The sequence below is a fragment of the Chelonia mydas genome, chromosome 1, assembly GCF_015237465.2.
Source record: "Chelonia mydas isolate rCheMyd1 chromosome 1, rCheMyd1.pri.v2, whole genome shotgun sequence".
In the NCBI taxonomy this organism is placed as follows: Eukaryota; Metazoa; Chordata; order Testudines; family Cheloniidae; genus Chelonia; species Chelonia mydas.
In genome coordinates, this window is record NC_057849.1 from 183,074,766 (window position 1) to 183,094,129 (window position 19,364).

Sequence of the window (19,364 nt, forward strand, 5' to 3'; positions counted from 1 at the left end):
TGTCTTGACACTCCTAATTCTGCTTTCTTCCTATCCAGTTCAAGAATCCTCCTAGTGCCACCACAAGAGTTGTATACACAGGGAGTTATATTAGTATAATTATGCCAATAAACTTCCTACATAGATAAGCCTTTAGCATTCTGCTGTTTTGTCTGTCCTCACACTTCAATTTTTAACTGGATTTTACTCTTCCTTCTGCCATTTGCAGGCAGCAGAGCCAACTATGTAAAATGTGTCCTCTTTATCTTGCCATCTCCTCTGCTCCATGACGATTGTCACAGGAGAAGCATTTGCTGGACTTCTTCCCAATTTTTTTTCTTTCAAGCTCTGGTCTAAATACAGAAGTTGTGCCTTTAAAAAAAACAAAAAAAAAGATTTAGTTTAGCTAGTACAATCCTCTGTGCTGAATGTCTCTATCTGTTAATAGCTGGGTTATTGGTTTAACTTGACCAGTGGAATTTCAGTGCATAGACACAAGCTAAGTATTTGAAGCTAAGATTGAAAGCCAAGAAGGGAGGAAATGCTTATTTCTTCTACAGCTAATCACTGCACAGTCTGTCTGCATGACCTGCACTGAGCAAGCATCTCCCATTTGATGAGATTAGAACTAAACGACCTCATTCTACCCACGCTACCTGTTCTTATGAGGGAGGAGGACTTCCAGAAGCAACCAATACTGAATCTAAGAAGGCTATGGGCAACAGGTGAATGAGATGAAATAGACTTAAAAGAAAAATTATAAAGAGTAAGGAGCTGCTTCTGTTGTGACTTCATTTGCGGAAGTAGAGAGAAAATGAGAGCAACTCCTTGCTCATGTTTATCTCTACTTGTCAGATATAATGAATATCCAGGAGAGAGTCAAATTCTGGCATGCTGGATCTGGAGTTAGAATATTGCGATTGAGGTTGCTCATCTGTGGAATGAGACAATATTGGTCTGCTTACAGGGCGCACTTCAAAACTCATCTATTTGGAAATGCCTTCCTGCCATATCTAAGGGCAAATCTGCATTAGAATGTTTTGATGACATGACTATGCCAAATAAAAAAGCCCTTGGTGTAATTATATCACTTTAAAAGTACTTATTCCAGTATATTTTATGCTGGTTGGGGAACTAGTATATGCTATACTGATATAAGCACTCTTATACTGACACAACTGTGAGTATAGACTAGAATGGCTTTGCTGATACAGCTGTATTGGTATAGCTAAAGTGGGAGAACCTCCTAATGGAGACATAGTTTATATTGGCAAAAGGACTCTTGCTGGTATAGCTGCGTCTACTTGGAAGTGGGTGGGAGGGGTTGCCATCATAGTGACATAGCCACACTGATAAAATTTTGTAGTGTAGACCTGGTCTTACTCTGTTAAGAGGATTTTGATGGTTTAATTATACTGGTATAGTTAAACTGGCAAAACTTTGTAGTGTAGACTAGACCTTAGTGTTAAACAAACAAGCATTGCTTCCTGGCAACTAGGAAGGATGAAGAGCAGAATCCTCTATGAAGGTCATTATAGTCTGTGTATTCAGATCTAATTTACCTTCTTAGTGTTTAGATATGGGCATTAGAAAAAAAAAAAACCCAGGTGATTAAAGGTCACTAACTGTATATGCATCTCAGCATTATCAAAATTACCAAGTAAGAATTCTATTCACTATTCAATCCCACAAGACTAAGGTCTTTCAGTCCCCAGCAATATTTGAGTCTGGTGCTGCTGCACCTCATAAGTGACACTATGGCAGTTGGTGCAAAGACTGTTTGGGACCTGAAAGTTCTGGGCTGCATATGACTGAGCAATAAACCGTGCAGGTTGTTCCTAAGAATTCAAAAGGAGCACACAGAGGACCTGGGTTATTGGAAGTATCGAGGTGGCACTGAAAGAAATTTGTAGGAAGATGGCCAGAGACATTGTGCAATGTTTGTGTGTAATAAGATGTTAGCAAAACACAAAATGAGAGGACCAAACTGGAAGAAGGGTGGAAAAAGCAGAGATTTAGATTGTGTGAACATGGGCTCCCACTCCATTAAAAATAATTCCTTTTGGGAGGATTCTGTTTTTTAACTGCGTGTAGTTCAGAAATAGACATCACATTAGTCAGTGTTATGGGTGGGAAGGAAGCATGTGCAGGATCAGTACGAGACAATCCCCTTTGGCTGTTACGGGCATTTGGAAAGGAGAGCATTGAAGGATCAGGCATCTGACACTTCAGCAAAGATTGCTTCCTTTCTTCATCACCAGCGCCAACAGTAGGGAAACTAATTGATATGGTCTCGGTTTCAAACTGCTACTTGTGAAGCACAGTGTGAAGAAGTAATAGTACATCTGGAGCCTGTGGTCAGAGAGGAGACACACCTTTTTTGTGCAAGGAAAAACTAGAACCTGTATTACAGTTGCCACCAGTAGTGCAAGTGCACCAGTTAATAGCAGTGGTTGTAAGTGCATGTCTCAGGGCTCAGGCATTTTAACTGTTTTGTCAGGTGAATCTAGTGGCAAATAAGATTTTCTTTACATGATGGTTAAAAATGTCTGAGCCCTATTGCCGATTAGTGCTAATATAGCTGCATTGGTTCTACCAGCTGCTGCTATGAAGATTTGCCTCCAGCCCCCGGAGCAGATCCACCGAAAGAGAGTGTAAGTGGAAAGAGCTGAGAGATGTGTAGGTGGAGATGTGACTGACTTGCAATGGCAGTACTTTACAGTCCAGGATCAAGTTTGGTTGTTCTTCCCTATGTGAGCTAAAGTTGGAAACACTCCCTGTGGGTCTCTCACAGCCCGTGGAGGAAGGATATGTCTTGGCAGTTCTTCCACCAACTGACTATGGCAAACTGAAGGAGCATAATCCTGAGGGAGGCAGCTCTAGCTCTCTTCAGCCACTGCAATGTATGATGTTTACCAGAGAGTGTTAAAAGGAGAAAAGCAAAGCTTGAAAAGTTACTGTATCCTACTAGCTAAAGGCCATTGTAAAGAATGATGGGATGGGAATCATCAGTAAGGTCCAGAGGCAGTGCCTGGTGAGAATCCCCAGCCTCCAACTGAACCCTGCTCAGTGGTCTCATCTTTCCTATCAATCTCTTGTCAGTTTCACTGCTGTCTACTAGTTTGAACATCAGCAACCAAATTGACCAGAGTCTCGTTAACTCTGCTTTGCTGCTTTTTGGGAAAGCTATGAGCAGTAACAGAGGTATTGGAGCTATCTCTGTAGGCTAGGGAGGACAATTTTGTTTGCTTTGTAACATTTAAATTTATTTTATATTTGGAAGGTTTTCACAAGCATTAAGGGTTAGAAACTGATATATTAACATTAAAGCTTAAATTCTGCAGAAATTGATGCCATGTCTCTTTAGTCATCAGTGAAAGCTTCCTGTTTACCAGTTGCAATAGGTAAAACTCTAATTCAGTAGTTGATTAAATTGGTAGTTGAAAAAATAGGGCACTGTATACCAAATTACGAGCAATGGTGTGAAAATAAAGATTTATTCTTTTCTCTGGCTTGACAGACAGAATAACTGACACTTATTTGATTCATAATGTTTTGTTGCCAGAATACATTTCTGACACATTTCTTGAGCTTAGCTGTCTAATGCAATGTCATAATTGTACTGCAGCATATTACTTTTATTCTCTCTAATTATCTTTCACTGACCATGTCACCTAAGAGTGTTGCATTGGTACCTTGCTTATGGTCGCTGTTTCAGTTTTGGTATTGCATGCATTAGTAGTAGGGTGACCAAATATGTTTTGGTGATAACCATGAGACTAAAATTGCTACAGTCTGTTTGAATATTGTATAAATTGGAGTCCCTATTTTAACACTAAAGCAGTACTTTGCTGCATTTCCAGTTTTCCATGGAATGGAAAAGTTCATCTTGTGAGAAAAGTCAGTGATAGTTGAACACATTGATGTAGAGAGATGGTCTTTTTCCTACTGGCATTAAATGGTCCTTACTAAAACATAGCTTTATCATTTTCAATTGAAATTTAAGATGAAAAATTTTCTCTATAGCAATGCATATTGTACTGCTCCAAAGCACAGCAGTAGTAGAGCAGTTTCCCCTTGATGGTGTAATCTTCAAGGAAAAACAGTGAGCCCTATACTAGGATGCCATCTATTCAAATAGAAAAGAGGGAGTTTCTGTTAAAATAAAACATGATGCACATGGAGGATGGGAGATATAACCCATGTTTGGATGAAGACTGTTTTTATATAGGTGGGCTTTGGATAAATGAGGTTCTGTTGAGACCACAATTCCCTGAGGTACTCTGAACAAGTTTAAAAACAAAAATAAACTTTGCCTAAAGATAATAAAAATATTTTTCCACATACATACTCAAATAGGATAATTTCTCAATTTAAAAGAAAAATCTTCTGTAGTTTTCAGGAAAAAAATGTGATAAAGCACCTACCTTACTTGAATAAATTTGAAAAATATCCCTAATGCTGATTTTCAGGACTTAGTTTCTGTGAGTTAAGTGCCACAAGGTATGTTGTACGAGAGGGTTGTCTTGTTTGGTTATCTATTTTTAAAATTTCTTTTGTTCATTTGAGTATCTTAGTGTTTAGCTCCTGTTTTTTCTCCACTTTCTCCTGTTTTTACTGAAACAGTCTGCTGTGGAGAAGATATGGGGAATGGAATTGTCAGGGGAGGGAAACAAGGAGATGAAACTGAGGAGAGAAATGAAGTGTGTGGGGAGGGGCGTGGGTGCGGAAGTCATCAAGAAGGGTTAGAAACAACAAAAACCGTAAGAGGGTTAGGGAAGGAAGAGTACAAACGTACGTTACTTGTAGCCTGTAAATAATGCAGCATGAGGGTGGACTTTATTGTAGGCTACTTTGGGGAAGAGAGGGGTCAGTGAATGATTGTCTGGTCATGGTTCCTACAGATTGTTTATCTGAGGTAGATTCTTCTTGAAAGAAGAAAAGTTAATAACTACAGGAAGAATATCTAAGAATGAAATGAGATATGGGAGGAGAGCCTGTATGATCCCTTTGTCATAAGCATTAATAGTTGATAGAACAACAAGTAGAATAAGTGGAGTACTGGAAGGGGGCTGATTTCAAGATTTTTAGGGATAACTCAGACAGTCTTACCCAGATCCCAGCTGAGTGTCTGTTACTGGCTGATGTCTCTAGAAGGCAGAAAAAACAGGCAGAAAAAGCTGACATGCATACTTCATTCCTTTTAACAATGACAGTTTCCTGTTAACTATAGGATGGGGTGATAGGAATATATCCAGCTAAATTTAATAGCTATTACCGTGCAAGGATATTCTCTTTAAAAAGAAAATTGCTCACAGCTCCTATGGAGGGGCACAGACCTTAAATAGGAGTTGCCTTTCAGAAGAGGATCCAGAATCTGAGGTAGAATTTGCAAGGGAATTTTCTATTTAATATAGATGTACAAAGCTTTGGACTCCTGACTGGAGGACTGAGGTAATTTTCAAGAAGGAACTTTTTTACCCACTCCTTTACTGGATGCAAGTACACAGTTTTTATATTTTTTTATTACTTCTTGGCCTCGAGTGGAGTTTAACACTGTAGATTTTTATCAGGAACTAAATTAACTGGCAGTTTTGTATTTCCAAGCAAGTGAACAGTATATGTTGAAAGGCGAAAAGTGTTCAGTGGTCTTCAGGGGGACTAGATGTGTCTGACCTTCTTCTGTTCCAAAACCTTTGCAAGAGTATCTTTTTCAGAACAGAACCTGATCACTTCCAAAACAAGTATCACAGACTCCCTGCAGATCCCTGTGTGCTCTATGGCACAATAGGACCAAACTCGGTAGCAGCAAACTCTAAATCTCTCAGCACCTAAGAGGGCTAAGAACATAATTATTTTATAAATCAAAGCTGAGATTCTGGCACACCATTCTGCTGCAAACTCTGTTATATGTGGGGCCATGTCTTTAGAGCTGTTACTATATCAAAATCTTAAGTGTGACTTGGGCAGAAAAGTGGCCTTCTGTCATGTAAAATTACTTTCTAGCACATGCATTTCCCCAATCTACATGTGAATGGATTATCCCATGCACTCTTCACTGGTGGACAAGAAGTGAAGAATCTGTGGAGGTCTGTCAGGTTGTCAGAAGTTAAGGCTGTCACTGCAGATGAAAGTCCCCTGAAGGCTTTGAGCTGTATGGCTCCTTCCTCCCCCGATGGGCACTCCAGCTTGTGAGACTTGGTTTTATGATATGGGGATTGACTAGAGACCTCTGAACATCTTTTGAACAAGAGAGCACGGCAAGAGAGCACGGCATGATTCCTTCATATCTGGATTTGGGATGAGGGAATATTTCCTAATTGGGTAACAAATGTTCTAGTCCCAGACATATCTGCTGGCCCACCCTTAGTGTGGTGGTGGTGGTAGTGATCAGGTTTGGCTGTATGTTACAGTTCATGTCATGCTATATTAGAATGTCTTTAGAAACTACTCTTTACTTGAAGGAATTAGATCACACTTGTTACTCTGAGATCATCACCATAGTCATCAGATTATCCAATGTCTGTGTTGCCAGCCTGGATCTTTCTTTCAATGCAGTTAATCACATTGAAGCCATGTTAACAACTTGATCCTGAAATTGCCATGCACGCTACAGTAGTATTCAATTTACCCCTCAGTGAAATATTCTTGAAAATTTGTATTACTGATTCTAGGCACAGTTCTCTTGCAATATGCTGTTTTCCTTGCATCCACCAAAAAAAAAGAAGAATCCATGAACTGCTTAGCCAAAGCATATACTGCAGAGTTTCCAACTTTCTTAGTTTAAAAAATAATCCGGGTGCTTGAATTCAGTTTTATGCTGCTGATGTGGCTGCAGATACCTTTTTCTTTTCCAAGTACTTCCACTCAGTTGGATCTGTATCTTTCTTCTGCAAATGAACTCCTCTTCAGTAAAATTGTTGATGATTTCTCCTCCTTGGTGTTGGCATGCAGTTCATCCAAGTGTCAGTGATTTCCATAGTTGCATTTAATGTGTGATCAGAATTTTCATATGATGGAAAACTTCTGAAATTGATTTGAAAACATTCACAAGTCAAGCAGAAAATGATTATAAATTTCAGGCTTCCTTTGCCTTTTGATCATCCTGAGTGTTATACATTAAAAGGTGACCATCAAAGGAGAAAAGGGGGGATATGCTCTTCTTTCTTTCTTTATATATAAAGGAAGCCTGACACTTCCTCCCCTCCCCGTCAAATTTTTTTCTTTATCACAGGAATTCCCCTTAACTTTTTTTATCTCTTGAGGACTTCCCTCTGACTCACTTAATGTACTCTACCCATTTTCTTTATTATTTCTTAGATTCTTTCCCATTTAAATACAATAATTTTTCTTTCAAAATCCAACCTCCATTCTAGCTGTTGTTGCTTTTGTTTGACTTTTCTTTTCAAAGAAAAGAAAAATAAAGATTTACATGCAATTTCTGTGAAGCTTTGGTGTAATTAACTGCCAAAAGTAAAACCACGCAATAATCATAAGACATGTAGCACAAGGTAGAGCCTGTCGCAAGCCCACACGTGTTTTTTTCTGCTACTAAACTAATCAAGTAATGATGTGAAATGTGCACTAGATTTTTCCTTTCTTTGCTTCGCTTCCTTTTTCTTCATACACTTCCAGCAATATTATCTTTTAATTTTAGCTTTTTACAAAGTGCAAGGACTGAAACTGTTTCTACACGTGGGATGAAGAAAATAAAAATGAAAACCATAAGGCTAATTAAACCAAATCTATAATGTTTACCTTGCTTGCCCAGCAAGAAAAAAATACTCTCTAGATGCACAGGTGTTCAGAATGTTCTCCAGCACTGTCCACTAGAGGTTGCACATGTGCCCTGCATGCCCTCAGGCTCTCCCTCCTGAGGGCATAAAGGGCAGACTGACCTCCAATTGTCATTTGGTTCTTTCTGACTGTATCTTGACAGAGCGATGGAATAATATAGTGTCCCATCTTGTGTCTATTAGTTTATTAATGTAGTTACGATAAATGTTTTGTTTTTAGTTACTGGAGTTTTTAATGTTTTGGTTACCCATTGATGCAAAAGAAGAAATAATTTTCTTAGTCTGTTATTACCAGGGTTCAGCTGTCATACCTGAGTCTCATTCACCAAGGTTCAAGTCTTGTGCATGTGTAGAACTATTTCCCCTAAAGCAGTGGTTCTCAACCTTTCTTAGAGTTTGATTTGTCTTGTGTACCCCGGTTCACTTCACTTAAACTACTTGCTTACAAAATCAGACATAAAAATACAAGTGTCACAGCACACTATTACTGAAAAATTGCTTACTTTCTCATTTTACTGTATAGTTATAAAATAAATTGATTGGAATATAAATGTTGTACTTACATTTCAGTGATATACTTCAGCTGTTTTTTTTCCTACTTGTGAGCTTTGTCCGAATCCAGAGCTCCTGCCGTCCGGGGATGAAGCATGTTAACTTACTTTCATGGGGCCACGAGCAACTGCCCTGCTTGCCTGCCCTATGACACCCTCCCGCTCCACCCCCGAGTCACAATCCCTGTTGAGAGAAACTGATCTAGATGAGTTGAGTACCCCTCGTAAAACCTCTGTGTACCCTATGGGGTATTGGTTGAGAACCACTGCCCTAAAGGATGGACATGACAAGTGCTTATATTGCTTATGGGAGAGCCATGTACCTTCTAAGTGTGTAGAAAATGCGTACAGAAATTTTGAGACTCCATCAACGAAATGACTCAACCATATTGTATATATAACTAAATTCCAAAGGATGTGGATATTTTAGATGATTGGGCCAAGAGATGGGAAATGACTCTAAATGTGGACAAATATGTTAATTGGGGAGCAAAGAACTAAGGAGTATGATCTAAATGAAACAGTTCATTAAATTGATTGGGAAACAAATTAGTGACGTGACATTGGAAATCAGTGTAAGAAAATAGGTGTTAGAAGGACAGAATGCAAAACCAGTTAATGCTTTTATAAGATGCTTGTTGATTCCCCCACTAGAATACCATATTTACACAGCATGATCTTGTGGTTGAAATCAGGGGTCTAGGAGTTAGCACTTTTGGGTTTTCTTCTAAGTTTTACCACTGCCTCCCTTTGTCATCTCGGACAAGTCCCCTAACCTCTGTATTCTTCAGTTTATCCACCTGGGTATTTTTAAAAAAAGTAAAATCCCTTACCTCACAAGGCTATTGAGGTATAATGTTTGTAAAGTGCCTTAAGATCATTAGGTGAAAGGTGCTATGTCAATATGTAGTGATAGTAGGATAACAAAGATTATTACTAATTCTTTAAGTAATCTAATTTAAAAATGCTTGATTTCATCCCTGGTGCCACTCGAGTGACAGATTTTTTTTTTTAATCCACTTAATTTTTTTCCTGTCCAGGAAATCAGAAATTCAGCCTCTTAGACATCACCATCTTGAGATTCTACACCTTTTTCTAAACACTTCTGTGTATAATACAGTACTCAATTTATATATTTCATAGAACACTATTCAGGCCGCAAGAACCTTTAGCAGCAGTTCACTTTTTTGGTGTGTCAGCTCTTCAAACTTAATTTTTTTCCTGCCTTTAGACGTTCCATAATATTCTAATATTTGGTTAGTATTGGATATTTCTTTATTGGACATCTTGGAGCCTATTTTTAAATGTGAAGATCATGAATATTATAATCAGGCACTGGTGGTAGAGATCTAAATCTGAGTTATTTGTAGTGGAGTGTAAGATGTGGGCACTAGTGAAGAAATCTTAGTGAAAGGTGATTCAGTTCCTGTATGTTTCATTTCTGGTTCAGAATAAAGCCATGCAAAAACACCAACTCGTTCTTGACCTAAAAAATAGATACTATGGAAATAAATTGACAGCGCAGATTAAGCCAACAAAGATCACTCAGTGGTGGGGGGGAGGGGTAGCTCAGTGGTTTGAGCATTGGCCTGCTAAACCCAGGGTTGTGAGTTCAATCCTTGAGGGGGCCATTTAGGGATCGGGGCAAAAATTGGGGATTGGTCCTGCTTTGAGCAGGGGGTTGGACTAGATGACCTCTGAGGTCCCGTCTAACCCTGATATTCTATGATTCTATGAGAAGTGCATGGAATAGGACTGGCTGACTGAGGAGTCACAGCAGTGTACTGCCAAATATAGTTGGGTCTGAGAAAGGTTTGGGGAAAGTTCATATGAGGCAGCACCTGTTACTTTTTTCAGGTAGGGGATTTACAGTTACTTCTCTCATTAAGCCATAATCCTATATTTTAACAGCACAATGCATTGCATAAAAATAAGTATGTCAGAAATTCAACATTAGTCTCACTGAAAGATAAAATAAGGCAGGGTAAGCTAGGAAGGAGTAAATAAGCCTTTATTTATATAAATGTTAATTAGCAAGTGGTGCAGGGAAAATCATCATAGGAGTACAAAATAGGACAGCTGTTCCCTCTAGTCCAGTAGCCTTTCTAACTCTCTATACTTTCCTTCTCTTGGAGAGAAGCAGCTTTTTTAAAAATGAAATTGATCCACTAGAAGTTATATAACTAGTCAAGACAATATGTGTATCTATTTTGTGGTGTAATTGCAAGTAAAATGAAAGGTAAGGGAAGTGGAGCCATATTATCTGATATAAAGGATGTGTGCTATCTGTGAGGACATAGTTGGTAACATTACTGTATATTTACTATTATGAGTAGTACTATTTAACTGGGCTTTGTTTTAGATTACATTAATTCCTTTAAATTGTTTATAGGAAGGCTTTGCAGAGTTGCTGTTCTGAGACGCTTGTGTGACATGGTTTGTGACTGAGATGATCTTGTCAAAGGACACGGCAATCCAGTATCCCCTTTTTTTGTTCTTTGGCTTATTGTCCAACTTCATATATTGAAGTATTTTTACTTACATTTATAATAACTTTAATACTAGTGGGAAAATATACAATGCAAAATATTAATCTCTCAGCCTTGCTACAGAGTCTTTGGTTATTCAAAGATATAAATCCAAAAGGGCCAGACCTTTAAGCATGTGATAGTGAGACCAGAGTGAGTAAAAAACAGATACACTTCACAGTCCTTATAAATGAGCTAATCAAGAAAGCATCTAAACTCTTTTGCAATACTCCAAAAAAAAAAAAAAAAAAAAGACCTAGGTGGATCTTCAAAATCTTCCTCCTCCACAAGAATACAAGAATTATATAAAACTGCAGCAGTAAGGGGAAAACAGTTGGGGTTCCCCACCAGAATCCCATATACAGAGGCATGAACTAAAGTGGTTTCAGTGTTCTGATATCACAAAATCTAGATCACATTTCCTTAGTTTACAGATAGTCCATCTCTTATTCCGTCTTCTGTGTTAAATCACGTCTGTGCTGCCTAGCACAGAGATAGAAATAGTTGGCTGAGGTACAACTCAAATAAGACCAGAGGTGCTGTATGTCTAGTGTGGCAAATAACTAAGGAACTTTCCCTGTGTGGAGGATGTTTGCCCAGTTAAGTTCAGGGTTTGCAGTTTTTGAGTGAATTTTGATAGAAGCCTTGTCTTTTGGGCGTGATCAGAAATGGCTTTATCCATGGCATGGTTGCTACCAGTACAGACTCTGGTATTGTATCCTTAGCTGTAACTGAGACAGGTGGCAACTAGATAAATTTCGGTGGGATTTGGGAGCCAGTGTCCCTTAAACTCCTTTGAAAGTCTCTTCTCTAATCTGAACGAGGAAGTCTTGTGCCCAGCTTTCTTCCTCCTGTTCTTTCCCTCATCTGGCTTCATAGTTTTGCTCCTGCCTCTCACAGAAGCAGCATCAGGCATATCAGGCTCATACTCCATTTTTTTCTGACCAATGCCTAGTTGGGAGAAAACAGTATGGAACAAAAAGATGAAAAGAAAAGGAAGCAGTAAGATGTAAGGCAAGAACATGGATGCAAGTCTTTCAGTCTTACATCTGGTACCATTTTGAGAAGAGGGAACAAATGTAATTCTCACCTCTTCTTTTTCCTCTGAGGCCAGAATGTTTTATCCTCTCTTCTGCCCTATTCTCCTCCCTTCCACATCATGCTGGGTGTTTAGTGTGTGTTCCCAGAGCCTACACTAGAGGCAGCCATGGAAAAGCAACTTTTTCTCTCTTGTTAATTGTTTTCTGTAGTATGTAAGAACTTATACAGCCCCCTCCCAGGACTTCCTAACAGGAATGCACACTTAAGCAAAGTTAATAGTTTAATGTAGGTTTCAGAGTAGCAGCCATGTTAGTCTGTATTGTAAATTGGTTAGTCTCTAAGGTGCCACTAGTACTCCTTTTCTTTTAGTTTAATGTAGTGAGTGTAGGCTACCACTTTCAGAGTAGGAATTTGTCAAGTGGCCAGATGGCTGATGGGAGGAGCAGAGAAGATGACTGGGATACAAAGTTGTTAATGAAGTTTAGATGCTCCCTGTCACAATGAAAGTTGAATGAAAGCAAATTCAGAGGCTGTATTAACACAATAAATAGGTAAAATTATTTTTCACCTTCAAAATGTTTTCAAGTTGTAACTATTCCTTACTGACAAATCTTGCCACAGTGAATCTTTTGTGACCTGTGGGCTGCAGTAATGCAGCACACTTTATTTGGGCTGCCTTTATAAAGCATTCATAAATGGCTATTAGTGCAGAATGTTGTACATGACTGCACCAAGGGTCTTTGCCCTCAAGAATCAGTGATGCCTGCACTCTGAATTGTTGCCTTTTGTTCAGCAGCACTGCTTCCTTGGCTATCTTGCATACATCGTATATACATTTGAAAATAATTTAGCATCAATCTACCTGAAGGCTCATTTTATGACCCTATCACAGAACTCACAATCCTCAGATTTGAAACTATTTGTTCTAGTTTTATACGTTCTCTCATTGTGGTGTACCAAAGTACATAAAAGACATTCTTCTAGGTAAAAATAAGACTCAGATTAATTTTTAGTTTGTGATGTGCAGAATGTATTTATTATTGAGATTGTTAGCCTCTGAAGTAGAAGGGACAGATATTTATATCAGTTGAGTTTCTGGTCATGTTACATAACAGAAATTTCATTTTATTTTTGTTTAGTTTTGGTTTTTGAAATGTTCAAAGCTATTTGGGTTGGAGCACCATACAAATAACTTCATCAATATGCTGCTCTACCGGTCTATTTTTACAAAATAGAATATCTTGTGAGAATTGTCAGAAACAGCTGGGTATCATCATATTCATAAACATTTGTTCATTTATTACTCCACTAACTATTTCCCCAAGATCAAATCAGCTGTATCTATTCATAAAGGAAGAAACTGTCTCCAACGACTAGTTTTCTTCAGCCGCATGTTGAATGGGCAGTTTGTATGTGGGGAAGTAGAACCCTTTTCTCTTACAAAGGTATAATCCCTGCTTCCGCATCTGACAACCTTTTTTCATACCAAACAGAGAAGGGTATTAGAAAGTGCTTATTTTAACAAGTAGGTCCCCAAAGGCTTTTAGGGATATGTGTAAATTAAAAATGGACCCTTGCAAAAAATTTTTTCCAGGGTATATCCATTTTTGAGGGGGAAGAGGGAACAGTTTCAGTAAAGATGGTAGAAAATTTGCATCTTAACTCGTCTGCTTTTTCCCAAAGATCCGTAGATTAAAATTCATGGTAACATTCTTGAGTGCATCAAATTTCTGGTGCAATGGTGCACTACTCATAATTAGTATCTTATAAGGACTTTAAACTGTCTACTTAATAATAGCACTTACGTAGTACTTTCAGTCTTCAAAGAGCTTTACAAACATTAATTAATCCTCAAGCACTCCTGATGTTCAAAATACAAATAGAAAAAAACTCTTTATTTTATCCTCAAACATTTCCTCAAACTACTCTATAATAATCTAGGCTTTTCCTTCAAATTAATATGTCTAAATATATGCGTGCACGCATACTGCTTGCAAAATTGTGGCTCATAGGTACAGTTTTCCCTTGTGCAGAATCCAACAAGAATTTTTTAGAAGTGGGGAGCCTTAGGAAAACATGGGTTTCCCATGATTATGAACCAAGTTTATGATGAAGTCAAGACATCTGTTTTATCCCCAATTTTTCCAGGGCATTAGATAGACCTCTGCCTAATTCAGGGGCACTTTACTACAAGGCCACATAATATATTTTTGCTTTTTTCAGGATATGGCTCCCCAGTTCAGCAAAGCACTTAAGCGGATGCTTAAACCCATTGATTTTGATGGGATTTAAGAGCACTGCAAGTACTTTGCAGAATTGGGATGGGGGGGATAGTCTGGTTGACAGGAAGGGGAGAAGTCTGATGTCAAAGAACACAGGTTCAGACAAAATATTTAATGTGTTGCCTACGTTTCTACTTTGTTTAGACATGTGGTTACTTAAAATTTGATGATGGGTGAGGGATGAACTCTGTTTTAGTGCTCCAGGTCTATGAAGACATGTCTCATAAAAGTAACATTGAATGGAAGAATCTGAATAAATGCTTTCAGGTTCCAGAAGCCCTTAGTAGTTTGTATAGAGTCTAGGTAGATAACATGGACATCTGGTTTTTGGGTTCTATACTGGATGTGGTGGCAATAGAGCAAGCAAATCTCTTTCCCGATAGAACAGGGGCATCCAAATTCTGCAACATCAAGGACTGTATTAAATCAATTTGCTGGAGGCTGAGTGTCTTCCTAATTTGCACATGAATTTGCATATTTGTTTGCTTAATTTGCATAGCCTAATTTTGCTTTGGGTTTTTTACTAAAATGAACTTTAGTATGAACATATTTCATTTCAGTGGCAGGTTAATCAGAATACATAATTTTTAAAAGGAGATGCACTTTGTAGTGCATATTTTAAAAAAGTATGTATGTTCCCAAAATGCATGATGAACATGAAAAGTGTTACAAAGTTTGAGTGCTCAATTTTTAAAAGGGTTTTGTGGGGATGAGGAGAACACCCTTTGTCAAGTAAAGAGCAGTAGCAAAAAAAAAAACTCCAAATACTGACACAGCTGAATAAAAAAAAAAAGTCACTTGACATCAAGTAGGAAAACTGTTTATAGGTTTACATTTTCTGTACTCTGCCTGTTTTTCTGCTCTGGAAATAGCGAGGTCCTGCAGTTGAACATTCATTATTCTAGTATAGATTATATTAATTAACCAGTAGATGGGATAATTATCTGAGGGACAACAAAAATAACCCAAGCACCCTAAGTATTAAAAAACACAGAAATGATTCATTATAGTAATTTGTATAAAATATTCCAAGACCCATACAATTGTACGTTTTGATACTGGTAATATGGGTATTTAAAACCTCACTTTATGCATTTCACATACAACATTAATTCTGACACACACAACATATTGATGCACAATTAGTATGAAGTATATACTTAATACAGACAGAGATCTACATGTGTTGATGCATGGCACTGAGGTGATCTGTGGAATGTGTAAAATGAATGTGAAATGTACAGGTTGAATTCTTAGATGTCCATATCATTAACCAGATTAACAAATGCTACGGGTTATGGAATTTCTAAGAAGAATGAGAGGGTAAATAGAGTGTGAGTGGGAGAGAATGTTGAAAGTTGTGTTTCGTGTAGTTGTATGGAGCACACACAGGTATGATGCATTTTGTAGTCTTTACCAACTTGTGAGGACAAAGGTTGGGACCCTATTTCATATTCCCCGCAAATTATTAAAACTGTACTATTAAGTTAGCCCATTTGAACATACACTCAAGAGTCACAAACAGAAATTAATTACTTCAACTTGGTTAGAGTTTCCTAAAATTCAGAACTTGATGGTTTTTTTTTTTGTTAGCACTGACAGCTTCTCTGTCACTTGTCATACTGAAGAGTCATTGGATGTTTAATTTAATACTCGGTGCAAGCAAAATTTAGCAGCTTTCATATTTCTGAAATTCGCATTAAATAACAATTGAAAAGTTTGACTAGTGAGTTCATTTTAGTGAGTTTCAGTTTAGTGAGTTTTAGAGAAATATACAATATTCATCCCTGAGTTCATCCTCCAGGTGGCGCTGGTTATTTTGATGATTTCCTGCGGCTGTTTAAACATAATTTTCTGTATGGGGAATCCTTTGATTGATTGGACCATTCATAAAATGCATGTTTTCCAGGACGCTGCTGGAAACCAGATGTTTTGCTGGTGGTGTCTTAATAAATATTTTTATCCATACAAAATAAGAATAAAGATGAAAATAAATGAAAAACACCCAGAGGTGAATAATGATTTTACCTGTTTTACTCCTTATTTCCCTGTTTTATTACTGCCTTGTAGCTTCCTGAAGAGCTGGGGCAATTCATGTTATTTAGTCATGGAGATATTGTTTTCTGCCCCTTTCTGGTTCTGGAGCCTTCAGCAGCACAACTGAATTTTCAAAGGAAAACTCTTTTGAAGTCCTCTTTTTTTTTTTTTTTCTTTGTCTTCCTCTCTCTCCATCCCCCCCTTTCACCGTCTGTCAAGTTCAAGAGCAGCTCAGATGCCATGAATTAAGTGAAGCACAAAAGGGAAAAAGGAGACCCTTTTGAAGAACAAAGGCCTCCCATTAGGCTGCCGTGTTCTTTCTCTGACCAAAATCGCTCCCTACATGGTTTCTATTGCTGTCCACATGCCCTGCACATAAGGTAAATACAGTAGGACCCTCATTACCTCACGCTCTCTTCCTCTTCCCCCTTCAGTAAATGTCTTGTGTCTTTGATGTTCATAGTAATTCTTAGAGATTGGTCCCACTCATAAAAACTCCAGGGGTAGCCATGGTAGTTGATAGTGTTAGATACTGTGTACATGCCTTCAGAAAAGGAGACAGCTGTGAGAAAAACTGCAGCCAAACAACCTACTCCAGGTGGAAGAGACAAGGAGGGCAGTGCAGTTACTTTCTTATTTCTTATAAATTGTCTCTAAGTCCCATCTCAATTTATATTCACCAGAGAGGAATTAATGTTTCCTTCTTGTTTATTCCAACAAAGAACCAGGCGAGTAGGAGTAAACTGGGGCTTTGAGGACACATTTTATAAGCTACCACGAGACGTTAAATCCATATAAATCGGCTCTCGTTCCTCTGAGTGATTTTTTTGCCTGAGGTTTGTATGGCTAGTTTAATGTGGTGGCATTGTTTCTTTTTTTTTTTAAAAAAAAAAGAAAGATTGACACATGATACAATGTAAATTGTCTTTTTCAGAGTTTGTATAAAATAATGGCTAAAATTTTCAAACATAATTGTCTAAAGTTAGGTGCCTACCATAGATTTAGAAGCCTAAGTTAAAAATGGACTGATTTTTGAGAAAGTGCTGAGCACCTGCAAATCTCATTGAAGCTTACACATTCAGATTTGAAGATGTGGGCCAATGTAAAATACTATAAAGCAATTTTTAAAAGTTAGACAAACTTTTCAAAGCTTTAGGTTGTGAACAGTAACTTTCTGGGTTTAAAATAAAATCTAGCAAAATGTTGAAATAGCTTCTTTGAAAGATTGATGAGACAAATGTTTGGACGTATGGAAGGAATTTTTGGAAAACAAAAATAATTTACATGAAGAAATATAAAATAGTGTCCACACTTCTTATAAGGATTGCAGATTCCAGACAGCCACTTCTTTCCCTTTTCTTAACTTTATTCTGACTTTTCTTTTTTGCAATCTCTTCAATTTCAAGGACTTTCTTTTGATGTTTGTATATATCTTCCCTCTCCATTGATTTGCTGTTTGATTTAGTTAATGTATATTTTTATTAATGTATATAATAGTCAATCACCACAAAAAATATAACCACCCATTAATCAGTGTTATGATTCCTGCTTAAAGCCAGCAATTTATCTCGTGGAGTATGTATTTCTGTGAGCTATGCATCGTGTCAATCACAGAGAATGAACATTGTTTTCCAAAGCCTGCTTAGGACAGTAAGAGTGATTGCAAACAGCCTATGATTTTGTAAGCTATAAAGTAGGAAAAATCCACTTTGAAACCTTGATACCTTGACTGTGCTCTTTGACTCATATTTTCCTACTGACCGTCCAGGTCATAACTCTTTTTTATTGGTCATAAGTTCTCTTTATAAAAGTTCTTGTCATTTTATGTAGAGAAATACCCATGTTATACCTCTCTCCCACTGTGAAGGGATTAATACCTCTCCCCTTTGAAATTGTCCTATTTCACCTTACTTGCATTGTATTTTTACACTGGCATTTATGTACTTGCATTATTTAACTGGCTTGAGATTGGTCATTGATTAGTTTAGAGAGGTACAAGCTTGGAGTGAGGGCAAATCTTAATATTTTATGTTATCGTACCTCAGATGTGTTTATAATACAGCCTGGTCTTCTCTGCATAGATTGGGCCAAATTCTTTCACAGCCCTGTAAAGACTAGGAACAAAACATACTTATATCACTTACTGGTCCTGTCTAAAGGCATGTTGTGGTGTTGGGGAAACATATTACAAAATTTGCTGGATAGAACATTTCTAAATAACCTTTCCAGCACACAGAGTGAGGGACTATTGCAGATGATGTGGGAAAGAGAATTAACATTCTACTCTTTATCCTCCCTCCCCCCCACAAGGCATACACCATGATGCAAATGTTGAAAATGTCCATATTTTACCTCTTTTTCTTCTAACCCACGTACAGTTTATAGTGTATAAAAATTGCTATTGAACTTGAAGCAAAATTTCCTCTTTCGGTAGACTGACCGTATAAATCCCTGCTCTTAAGAGCCCATTTGATCTCTGTGCATGTTGGAACCTTTTGGGAAACCACACCCGTTGAAGGCCAACTGCATGATCCCTTCCAGACCTCATTCATAGGGCCCAAATTCACAGTCCATTTTGGTCAATTTCACAGTCATAGGATTTTTAAAATTGTAAATTTCATGATTTCAGATATTTAAATCTGAAATTTCACGGTGTTGTAACTATAGAGGTCCTGACACAAAAGGGAATTGTGGGGTCACAAGGTTAGTGTAGGAGGGGTCGTGCTATTGCCACCCTGACTTCTGTGCTGCTACTGGTGGTGGAGCTGCTTTCAGAGCAGGGCTGCCGGAGAGTGGCAGCTGCTGGCTGGGAGCCCAGCTCTGAGGGCAGCTCCGCCACCAGCAGAGGTAAGGATGGCATGGTATGATATTGCCATCCTTCTGCGCTGCTGCCTTCAGAGCTGGGCCCTCGGCCAGCAGCTGCCATTCTCGTTTTTCATGGCCACAAATTTGGTAGGATACTACTCCTTCAGTCTCAAGGTTAAATAATAATCTAGAGCTCCAAATTAGTTTGTTTCCTATGATTTTATCTTCTTCCTTTTCTGTTAGTAGGTAGTTATTTATTTTAAATCTCTTTCTGGTTCCTGTTCTGGTTGTCATTTTCAGGGAACCAGTCTGGTATGGATCATAAAATTTGGTGTGGGCACTTTG

The 19,364-nt window shown here is 38.0% G+C and overlaps 1 protein-coding gene across 6 annotated transcripts in view; it reads left to right on the forward strand.

Annotated features, from left to right (window-relative positions):
- POU2F1 (POU class 2 homeobox 1) overlaps positions 1-19,364 on the forward strand; it is a 188,055-nt gene that overhangs the window by 14,123 nt on the left and 154,568 nt on the right. The window contains exon 1 of one of the 6 annotated variants that reach the window (XM_043538443.1): positions 8,321-16,594. The exons of the other annotated variants lie outside the window; for them this stretch is intronic. The gene's annotated coding sequence lies outside the window, so the exon portion shown is untranslated. Of the gene's footprint in view, positions 1-8,320; positions 16,595-19,364 lie in introns of those variants that run through there. 6 annotated transcript variants of the gene reach the window in all.